Source organism: Varroa destructor, unplaced genomic scaffold, assembly GCF_002443255.2.
Source record: "Varroa destructor unplaced genomic scaffold, Vdes_3.0 BEIS01000006.1, whole genome shotgun sequence".
NCBI classification, from domain to species: Eukaryota; Metazoa; Arthropoda; class Arachnida; order Mesostigmata; family Varroidae; genus Varroa; species Varroa destructor.
In genome coordinates, this window is record NW_019211459.1 from 20,114,881 (window position 1) to 20,124,613 (window position 9,733).

General features: G+C 43.6%; 1 protein-coding gene across 8 annotated transcripts in view; it reads left to right on the forward strand.

Moving 5' to 3' along the window:
• LOC111253517 (uncharacterized) overlaps positions 1–9,733 on the forward strand; it is a 116,469-nt gene that overhangs the window by 13,402 nt on the left and 93,334 nt on the right. The gene's annotated exons all lie outside the window — the stretch shown is intronic.

The window sequence follows — 9,733 nt, forward strand, 5'->3', positions numbered from 1 at the left end:
GACTATGCCTGGGAACATCGTGCAGCGTGACATCTATCGCAGTGTTCGTTGTCCACATACTAAGCAGACTCAATTCTCAATGGGATCGTAGAAGTCCAACATGGTAGACAGTATGTGATGAAGGCCGCAAATGGCGCACCACGTGATGGCTTGAGCGATCTAGTTTCTTGCGTGTCTTATCCCTTATCACTCCAGTGTTGAGGGAGTCAATGTCGATTTCCGCCAATTTTTGTTCCAGCTTGCCGAGATTCTTCGTAAAAGCTAAAAGGCACAAAAGATTAAAGCGTATTCGGCAAGGAACGCTGTGTCAGCAAGGAGGCACGCAAGGTCACTTTGGGATAAAGGATACAACGGGAACGACGCGTTTAGTTAACTTAGCAGCTGGCTCAAACATTGTCATATTACCTCGATGTCGCATGCCGCTACCGGGAGATTGAGGAGAATTTGAACGATTGAGGTGGACAAACATTGCTTATTGTTCATGTCAGCTTTCGTAGGCAGTGCCTTTTAGCGTCTTTCATCTCTACTCTAACGTGAAACTTTGACCGTTATACGACATGAGCAGCTCTACATACGGGAAATTACGGAAGAGTGCCTAACTGATATGGCTGGGTTATCTTAAGCCGCCTGTCTATATAAATTTCATTGTTTTAGTTCACCTCAGCCCCATGGTAACTATATACAGCCTATCTAAGACTGGCTGTATATAAGGAGAGCTGTTTTTACGCCTAGATCGCTAGCACGTAGGGGCACTTCCATAAAATTTCTAGTCTAATGGATCTTCTCGAGTAAATTCATTAACAAAAAAAGGTTTTAGATTATCTCCCTGTGCCAACCTAGTGGTTTGAGGGAACGGTAGCAACTGAGAGACTTCATCGTTGATCGTGACCATGTTCGTTGAAGATCTTTTGTGGTAACTCGTATTTTCACGAGGATCCTTAGTACTATATTTCTGGCACGGCCGAAGTCTACAAAGACAGTAAACGTGAATCTATGTGGGACGATTACTTAGCATCCGTCAGGAAAATGTCTTTTAATCTATGTTGCTCTTGGCGAGTCGCGCCTACGCTTCCCATAAATTTGCTTAGCATTCGTGCCAGCAGATACGAGAGAAGCTTATAGCTATACAATCCTTCGCGATGTTGTACTGCGGCCTGCATTGTCTCCCTTCAACCTTCACGCAATAGAGTGGTGTCCTTTTGCTGGGTTGGCAACGTTCCCGAGCGTAAACATTAGTTGAATAATGCTGTCCGGCACGATGCCATAAGGCGCCACAAAGGTGTTGATTCTTTATCCTGTCCGACCTGGGTGCCTTGTTGGAAGGCAAACAATCTGGCGTTTGCGCCACCTAGCGGACAGAGAACTCCTCTTACAGGGTCACCTATTCCGTTCTTGTAGTTATTTCATTCCCTGAACTCAGGGATAGTATGGCTCGTAGTGGATATCCTCGTGTGAAATCAGCTCAGTTTCCAAGCCAATGAGTCGCTGTTTCTTATTCAGTTCATTCAATACACCCACATGTGGTGTCCGAACTCAAGGTGAAATTGTATGACTTTGTTAAGACGATGGTAACACGGTAAGCAAAGGAGCTTTCCAACGACATATAAATCAATATTGGATATTGACCATCAGTAAAAAAAAATGGAGAAAGAAGTGCAAAAAACAAAGGTACATTACTTTCTTAGTATAGAAAATTCATTATGCCCAATTAGTAAATTGTTGATTTCGTCAATTACTGCAGCCGTTAGCTGCTGAAAATGGAGTCGATTTGTATTTTGTTACGGCGCACGCATTTTGTATAGTCGGCTGCATTTGAATGATCTTCGCATGGGAAGGGGGAGCGGATTGAGGGGTTTCTATGTTTTGTTCGGGGTGGTTTGTTCCTGAAATTTTGACTAAAACTGTAGATTAAAATGTCCTCTGTTGCCCTCAAAGCCTGTGGTTCTATTTTAGTTATAGTCTTATTTCTGCCCCAATCCCTTTCTATCCTTTTCTCCTAGACACTCGTTATGGCTTTTAACCAACATGGCACACGATCGTCACCATTCGCTGGATGCGATGTCTGCTGCCGGTACTATCGCTGCTATTTGAACACACTTTGAATTTTGTACTGTTTCTTGTTATCCCGCCTTCATTATCGATTCCCTATTTCGGATTGTTCAGTCTTGTAGTTGTTGATCTGCCATTATGCTGCACTATATTGACACCCCAGTGCCGCACGTACTAACTGTTTCATTTAAATTTTCTGGAAAAATAAATACGCATATCGGTTGTCGCATTTACCAGCCATGGTACATGGTAGCAGCAGTTGCCGTATGCATGCCCTCACCTTCCCTGATCTACTTCTAATTTTGCCCTCTACTTGATCTGCGTATGAGTTTCTGTTCTTTATTGGGTCAATACAGTTTTTCAGTCGATAGCTCCTTAGCTCCCCTACTCCCCTTTCATGCATATGTAGTTCACCTCCTATTACAACATATATAGATAACGCAAGTACTTTTCGTTTTATGGCGGAGATGCAGTCGCTATATTGAAGTAGTTGAGATGCATGCGATGACTTGTGTAGCTATTCGTTTTCGTTCCACCTCGTCCACAGACCTTTCCCCATTTCACCCCAACGGGGGTAGTGGCTGGCTCTTCAATTCCATCGGATGGTACTTCTATCCCCCGCTTTGATTGTTATAGTTATATAGCATAGACTTCTGGTGCTTTCTTGCTTTGTCTACCGCTAGTATTGCTGCTGTTGCTACCTTTACTTTGTGCTCTGTTTCGATGGCTAGAGCTAAAGCAGCCAGCGGCAGCCATGTGAGATGGGCCCGAGAATAGAAGCTGTGGCAGTGGAGGCATAAGGGGTTTCGTTGTGGCAGCATAACGTTCCGACTCAGTGAATAGAATAGCAATCGACCGTGTAACAACCAGCCTCGGCTTCAAGCGTTGCCGATAACCTTTGCTGGCAATCCAGCTGCAACGGCAGTAGCAGCAAACATCAGCTGGGCACTGGGCGTCCGGATACCGAAGACCAAAAGGAAAAGACAGCAAAAAGAGTGGCAGAAGGCTGAAGTAGAGCGCCTTTGTCATGCAGCCAAAGCCACCAGCGTCAACGTCGGCGACGGCGACGATGGCGGCTGCAGCTGCAGCACTAGCAGCAGCCTCAGAACACCAACCGGAACTTTCTCGTAAACCTTCTTCCCTTCTTAGTTTTTTTTCTTCCGGCCATCAAAGCTGTTCAGCATGGCGCCCGCTTCGCTGGTGTTTCTCACTGCTGGCGTGTTGCCGTCATCCAATAGCAACGATTGTATCGCAGCAGTTACAATGTCTGTACCAGCAGAAATATCATCAAGTCATAACAATTCTATCCCTAAGCCATGTAGTGAAGGCAAGGCTTGATGTATTTATGGAACTTTGACGGCTGCCAGTGCGCCTAAGGTCGAAACAGGTGCCACTGCTGAGCTACAACAGTTACGAATACGTGTGATGTGATTTTTTGTGGGATGTGTTTTTTTTTTTCGTTTGTCTGTTAATAAACGTATTAATGTAGTTAATAAATAGAAGAACTATGTTAGTTACTGCTCTTTGAGGGTCGCTCTGAGTATAACAGCTATATAGGTACTTTAATGATGATATATTTAGCGAAATACGATGGTTGATTGTCCTGTGCTAGTCTTGTCACCGAGTATAGATAGCATTATGAACATCTTTTCTAATGGGCTGGCTTTTTTTTATTTCATTAATTTTAACACCTAGTACAATTTAGGTCTGACTGTTTTCTAACGAGATTGCCAGTCGGAAGCACGAATCATTATCATATACGGCACACTCAGCTATACACATGAGTACGAACCTGCATAGATTTTGAATGAAATCTATCTGCTTATAGACGTTAGAATATTATGACACATTTTAGTAGAAGACTGACGCGCTTTCGTTAAATTTTTTTTCATTTCAGCAAATTTTAGAAATAGCTAACAGGATGCTGGACGCGCAACTGCATAAACTCTGCCCAATTTTACTTACTTATTTCCTTATTATACTGAGAACTTATTCAATTCAAAGTGAAAGCAGCCTTTGCAGACATCCACAATATTAAGCCATTTCCTCAATTGCGGAAGCACACCTTATTGACAGCAGATAACACCCACTAAATATCAGTAGGGGTAAGTACACTAAAGATAATTTAGAATTAGCGGCGTTAGCGGCAGGGGGTGGTGCTATAAAGTCAAGTAAAGATGGTCGGTCTCTCAATCTTTCGCCAGATAAATGGCTGTTTTTGCCACTTCGCAAAGTTAGTTGACATCCGTCGTATAGTTCGACTTGCTGGTTAATACATTGATACTGTCTATTTATATAACGTTGTTACAAGACGTCAGAGCTTGAGCAAACAGGCCTTTTGGCCTGAGTAATGAATGAATGATCCAGGGCAAAAATATCCGTTCCGTGCTGGGAGGCAGACGGCATCGGTTGGAAGGCCTAACGGCGATAGCGGGCAAAAAAATTCGAAACGCACAGGCCAAATACGGATAAATGGAAATTAGTATATTATTGTTACAAATGGATAGTCGGTGTTCAGTTCAGTCCGGGGGTGTGAGCGCGGCTTCTGGTTTACCACGTACAGATAAATACTAAACACGACTGAAATAGCGGACAGCCGGTACGAATGATAACTGTTTTGCGTTATTTAAAATGTTTTTTTCATGTAGCATGTGATAATGGAAAAAAAAAACTAATTACTTCAACAGTGTTCAATATGTCTAGAGCACAATACATCGGAAAAACTTTGGCAGCATTTGGTGTTGTGTACATACAGAGGTATCCTTCACGAGCCAACGTGCTCGCAAAATGAGGTCTGGGTATCCGTCAACGTGTACGACTGTTAATGAGTATGGTCTGTATCACTGTACAACACAGTTCTCTCTATTGCTTTCTGATCGGCAGAAAGATAGTCACGTTACAATCAATAGCAACCGATAAAAACTTTGTGGTACATCGATTGATTCCACGTTGATCGGTTGTCCTGCCAATTACAGGAGCGGCCAAATCGGTATCCAGAAAAAATGAACATAGAAATGGAATCAATCCAGTATACGTTTCCCACACGAAGTTACTTTTTTTTTTCATCATATATATATATATATATATTGCTAGTAACATTGAGCGTAGATTTGGCCGTATCTGCCTCTTTGTCACCTTAAGGCTCCGTGCGCGCGCTCACCAAATGTCATAATACCTAAAGTAATGTTGTGTTTATTGTATTGTGGATCACCGCTTCGGGATTTTCTATCAGTTATTGCACTTGTAAATGAATGAATGATTTTATCTAGAAGCGTTTTATCTAGAATTGTCGAAAATCAACCGGCCTGGCAGGTCTATATCACTATTAGCATTATAAGATAAGTGTTAGAAAACAGCATATCGACGCAAGTTCTGAACTTCGATCAAATCACTAACCAATTAGATATGGAACAGGTTCCAGTAAAAGCTCACTTTACTGAAGCGTTCGACGTCTCACTTTCGATTGATTTTGTACGATTACCGCTTTTAACAATTTTCAATCTAAAACTAGTACCACACGGCAAAATCACGATACATCTATGCCGTGGCCGGTTTCATCAAATAAGCTCACAGCAACGGTATCAGCCAGCAGTTGCTGCGGACAGCAGCCCGGTCACGGGATCACAGCAAGGACACGTCCTTGTTCCTTATAAATTTTAACCTTGAACTGGCGATCACAGTACAGATAGCTGAATTCGGTGCTTCGCGACCTGCCACCCACCAAAGCCGTATTTTCACGAAAGACGACCACGATGACGAATCGATTGACCCAAGTACGAAGAACACGCGAACAAACAATTGATAGGAGTTTAATAGCAGCGAGCAGTAACTCGTTTCGTAGTAGCGTGTTATCTTATCTGTTCTTTCCTCTTAGCCATTAGCTACTGTGTTTTTTAGCTTCAAATAGACGTCACGACCGAGACAACTCTGCGCGAGATACGACGGCTATAATGGTTCGATTGTCGTCTAGAAGTGTGCAGCGATGACTGATACGCTTTTATCTATGCTAGTACTACATATGGTTGCCATTATTATTGCGATGATTGGCATTATTATCGTAGCTATTGAGTCCTGTGTTTTTTTCTAGCAATTCAAAATGATAGTACGCGACTATAGCGTGTCTCTCTCATCGAACTTTCGTGTGGTCGTAGCGATGATGGAAGAGAAACACCGTGTCCGTTTGGAATTAGCTGCGCTACGTTCTGTGGAAAACAGGGATCCATACCGGTCGGGTCAGGATCGACGTGACCATCTAGTATGTTACCATAAAGTCTACAATAAGTCATGTTTATTTTTAATTTTTCCAAAAACTGATTCATAAGGAAGCACTCACTATATCGTTCATAGAATAGAAGTAATCAATAAACAGCCCTTAAAAAAGACATTAATGAGCGGTACCAGTTGTCGTTGAGTGTTTCTAAGTATTATCATTTGTTATACCTGTCACATTCGGCTATCTATTTTCGCACTGCGTGTGCTATTTCATTACTAAATTTGCTGATTTCTTGCACTACCGCATCATATATATATATATATATGTACATATAATGTACGTGTGTGCACGTGCAAACGATTTACGCCTTACGAGTAATTTTGGCCTCTGTCACAGTTAAGGAACCTGCTACGAAAGTCAGTTACGTGTTACATACATGTTCTCGTTTCTATATACGTATGTAGAAGCACATATAAACATATGTCTTACCCCACCTATGCCGCATCCCATCCTGTTTGTGTTCTTTCTGAAGCCGAAGAGAGAGCACCAAATGCAAATGTCGCATTATCACTCAGCTTTAGTTTCTCTGGGTTGTTCCCTGTTTGTTCTCGCCTATGAGCATCATCAGCAACTTCGGCTACGAGCGCATCGATAAGAGCCCAAAACGGACCCTTCGGTTGCGTTCACATCGGCCGTAGCAGTACAAAATCCTACCTGGTTCTCTATTGGTCGCGCTGCTTACCTTTCCGTATGTCGCTAGTGGTCCATTATAATAATGTGTCCGACACTTGACCACGAGGGCCATGGCGGTGATGATAGTCCCTGTGGTCACCATGATGGGACCTCCGAGGCCTGAGCCCCGTAAGCGGCCCACCAACAGATCGCGACTTGGATAGCGGTCGCAGAGCGTACGAGGTCTGGTACCTTCTTGTGTCGTTGCCGTTGACTACCGAGCAAATCAGGGTTTCTGCTGCACGTCGTTGGACCGGTTAAATTGACACAGCGTTGGTCATGCGCAGCTGCTGTGCGGCCGTACAGCTGTAATAGCATAAGCGTCCGAGTCAGAGCCCAAGGCATAAACGGCGACATCGGTTTATCTTCATGTTTCTTTTGCTGCGTTCTGCCTCAACGCTGCTGTTTTTGATTCATGCTCTGCGTCTTCTTTTCCTTGTGCTTTTCGCTGCAGTTCGATAAACTACGACAGAAACGAAGCTACGATGTCGGGGTCAGGCGCATTGGGTTTGCGGCCGGTCCACCGGAGCCCTGCCTTCTTCGTCTTCAACTGGCCGCGTATTCAGCGTCTGTCTGTGTCTAACTCGCTCAGATCATCTTAGTATCTTTCTCCCTGTCTTTTGCTCCATCTGTATTTCTGTATCTCTTAGCATTTGCGCCATGGAGAAGATCCCATGAAAATGAGCAGCTCGAGCTCCATCAGACACGGGATACGTCACAGGCCGATGCCAAGCCTGAACTTTCCCTACTTATTTCTATGTCCACCATTCTTGGCACTAATTGCCATTGCACCGTCGTCATGTATTTTTCATGTTTTCACCGCAGTCTTCTGTTGAGTGTCCAACTTGCTTCGATGTTCATGTTTCTGACGCTTCTAGCGCGAACAGAGATTCTAACGCGGGTCATCGCACGCCGCTCGCACCGACTCGTCTCAGCCGTATTGTGTTCGCGCCACACGCCCAGGACAAATGTAGACCAGTTAACAGCGCCTTAGGCGACAGCGACTGAACTGCCGCCGGTGATCATCCGATCCTTCAATTTAATTCGAGATAGATCAGTGTGTGGAAGCAAAAATCAAAGCGAACGTTAGTAATGAAAAATTTTTCGTCAATGGTCGATATCCATCGACCGAACGACTTAGATGAGCGCGGAGCTATGGCGTAATACTGCAACCTGTAGTAACAGTACGTTTACCTATGTTTCGTTTCTTGCTAGCAAAATGTCTATAGAAATTACGAGCGTTCGACTTAACTGATGCGGAAAGATGAAGTGCTCAAACTGCTGAGAATTTATAGCAGCAAGGTTATGCCTTACACAAGAGCCTAGCACATCCATAACTAGAAAAAGTAAGTTTGTGTGCCCGTTCAAGTGTATTTTCGTATAGCTGGGGGGACAGAGCTGGATGGGGTGCTATGATCGTAAATAGTGCAAGTGATGCGTTGTCAGCTTCTATAGGGAACCGCATTGACCTTCAGAATTGTGATGGTTTAACACGCAAAGATTTTTCTTACGCTAACAAAGCGACACTAGCGACATTTTTTCCACATCCAGTTTAGAATTAGATTACAGCAGAAAGAAACGGGATCAGTGAGCGTTCTTGATTTGATGTTTCGATGAGAACCCGTAACAACAATGACATAACACCACCATCGCAATGAACTGCATGCTTCGGCACCCTGACAGCCGTCATAATAGATGTGTGCTAACTTAATAAATGCGGAAAACAGAAAGAAGTAAGCTTGACAAAAAGATGTGGGCGCTTCCAAATGAAAGCGATATTCTCAATGGTGGTCAAGGGGTTGCCACGACTAAGCGTGGTTGCTTTTGCGTTTCGATAGATCAATTTCACGACTTTCAATTAATAGAAAGTGGACAAGGATCAACGACAGCGGCTGTTATGCAGTCGCTGCTTAATTAGATAGGCTGAAATAAACTCAATCTAATAGCTTCAACTTCCAAAGCCAATTGTGCAGAACTAATGCGAGATCCTTTTAGATCCTATTGAAGCAGTATTACTTTATTTGACAGTGAACCCTTAAGTATCGGTAAAGATGTCGGCGAATAGTTTCAAACTGTCTACAAATGATGTGATATAGTCGTGAGCATCATTTGTGGCATATCCTATTGCAGCAGTAATTGCTGCCATTGTTTAGGGCATGCTTCCGATGCAGTCCTTCGTTGCCTCAGCCGTGAGTGACCCTGCTGGCACACATTGATGGCTTTTGCACGGTGATCTGGAACATATGTTACTTCGCGTTCTTCCCGAACCCGCGACTTTTTGTGATTTTCTAAATATTTTTTTGCGGGATTGCGATCTGCTGAATTAACAGGCTATGGCAGCACCTGAACGTCATCGGCAACGAACAGCCTAAAAGTACTACGGGCCCTGTGACAAGGCGCTTCGTCGTGCGAGAAGACATAGTCATCGTTAGAAGGCCATTCCTCAGCACGGTTCTGCTGCTCTAATATTCCCTGTGTGAAATGTATCACGCCAGCGCCTTTGTCAGGAACCATAGAGCATATCACAACTTTTGATAGATGTTCGATCCTGGCCACGATGCAGTTTCGGAAAACCGTTCGCCAACACTTCTAAGGACGTGATGGGCATTTTTTTCCGGTATTCTGAAAAGGAGATTCTTCCGAAGAATAACGGTCTTTTTTCCCAATTTTTAATAGTTATATTTTTGACTTCGTTGTCTGAATGACAATAGGCTCGTTTTATACAAGCATTCAATCCAG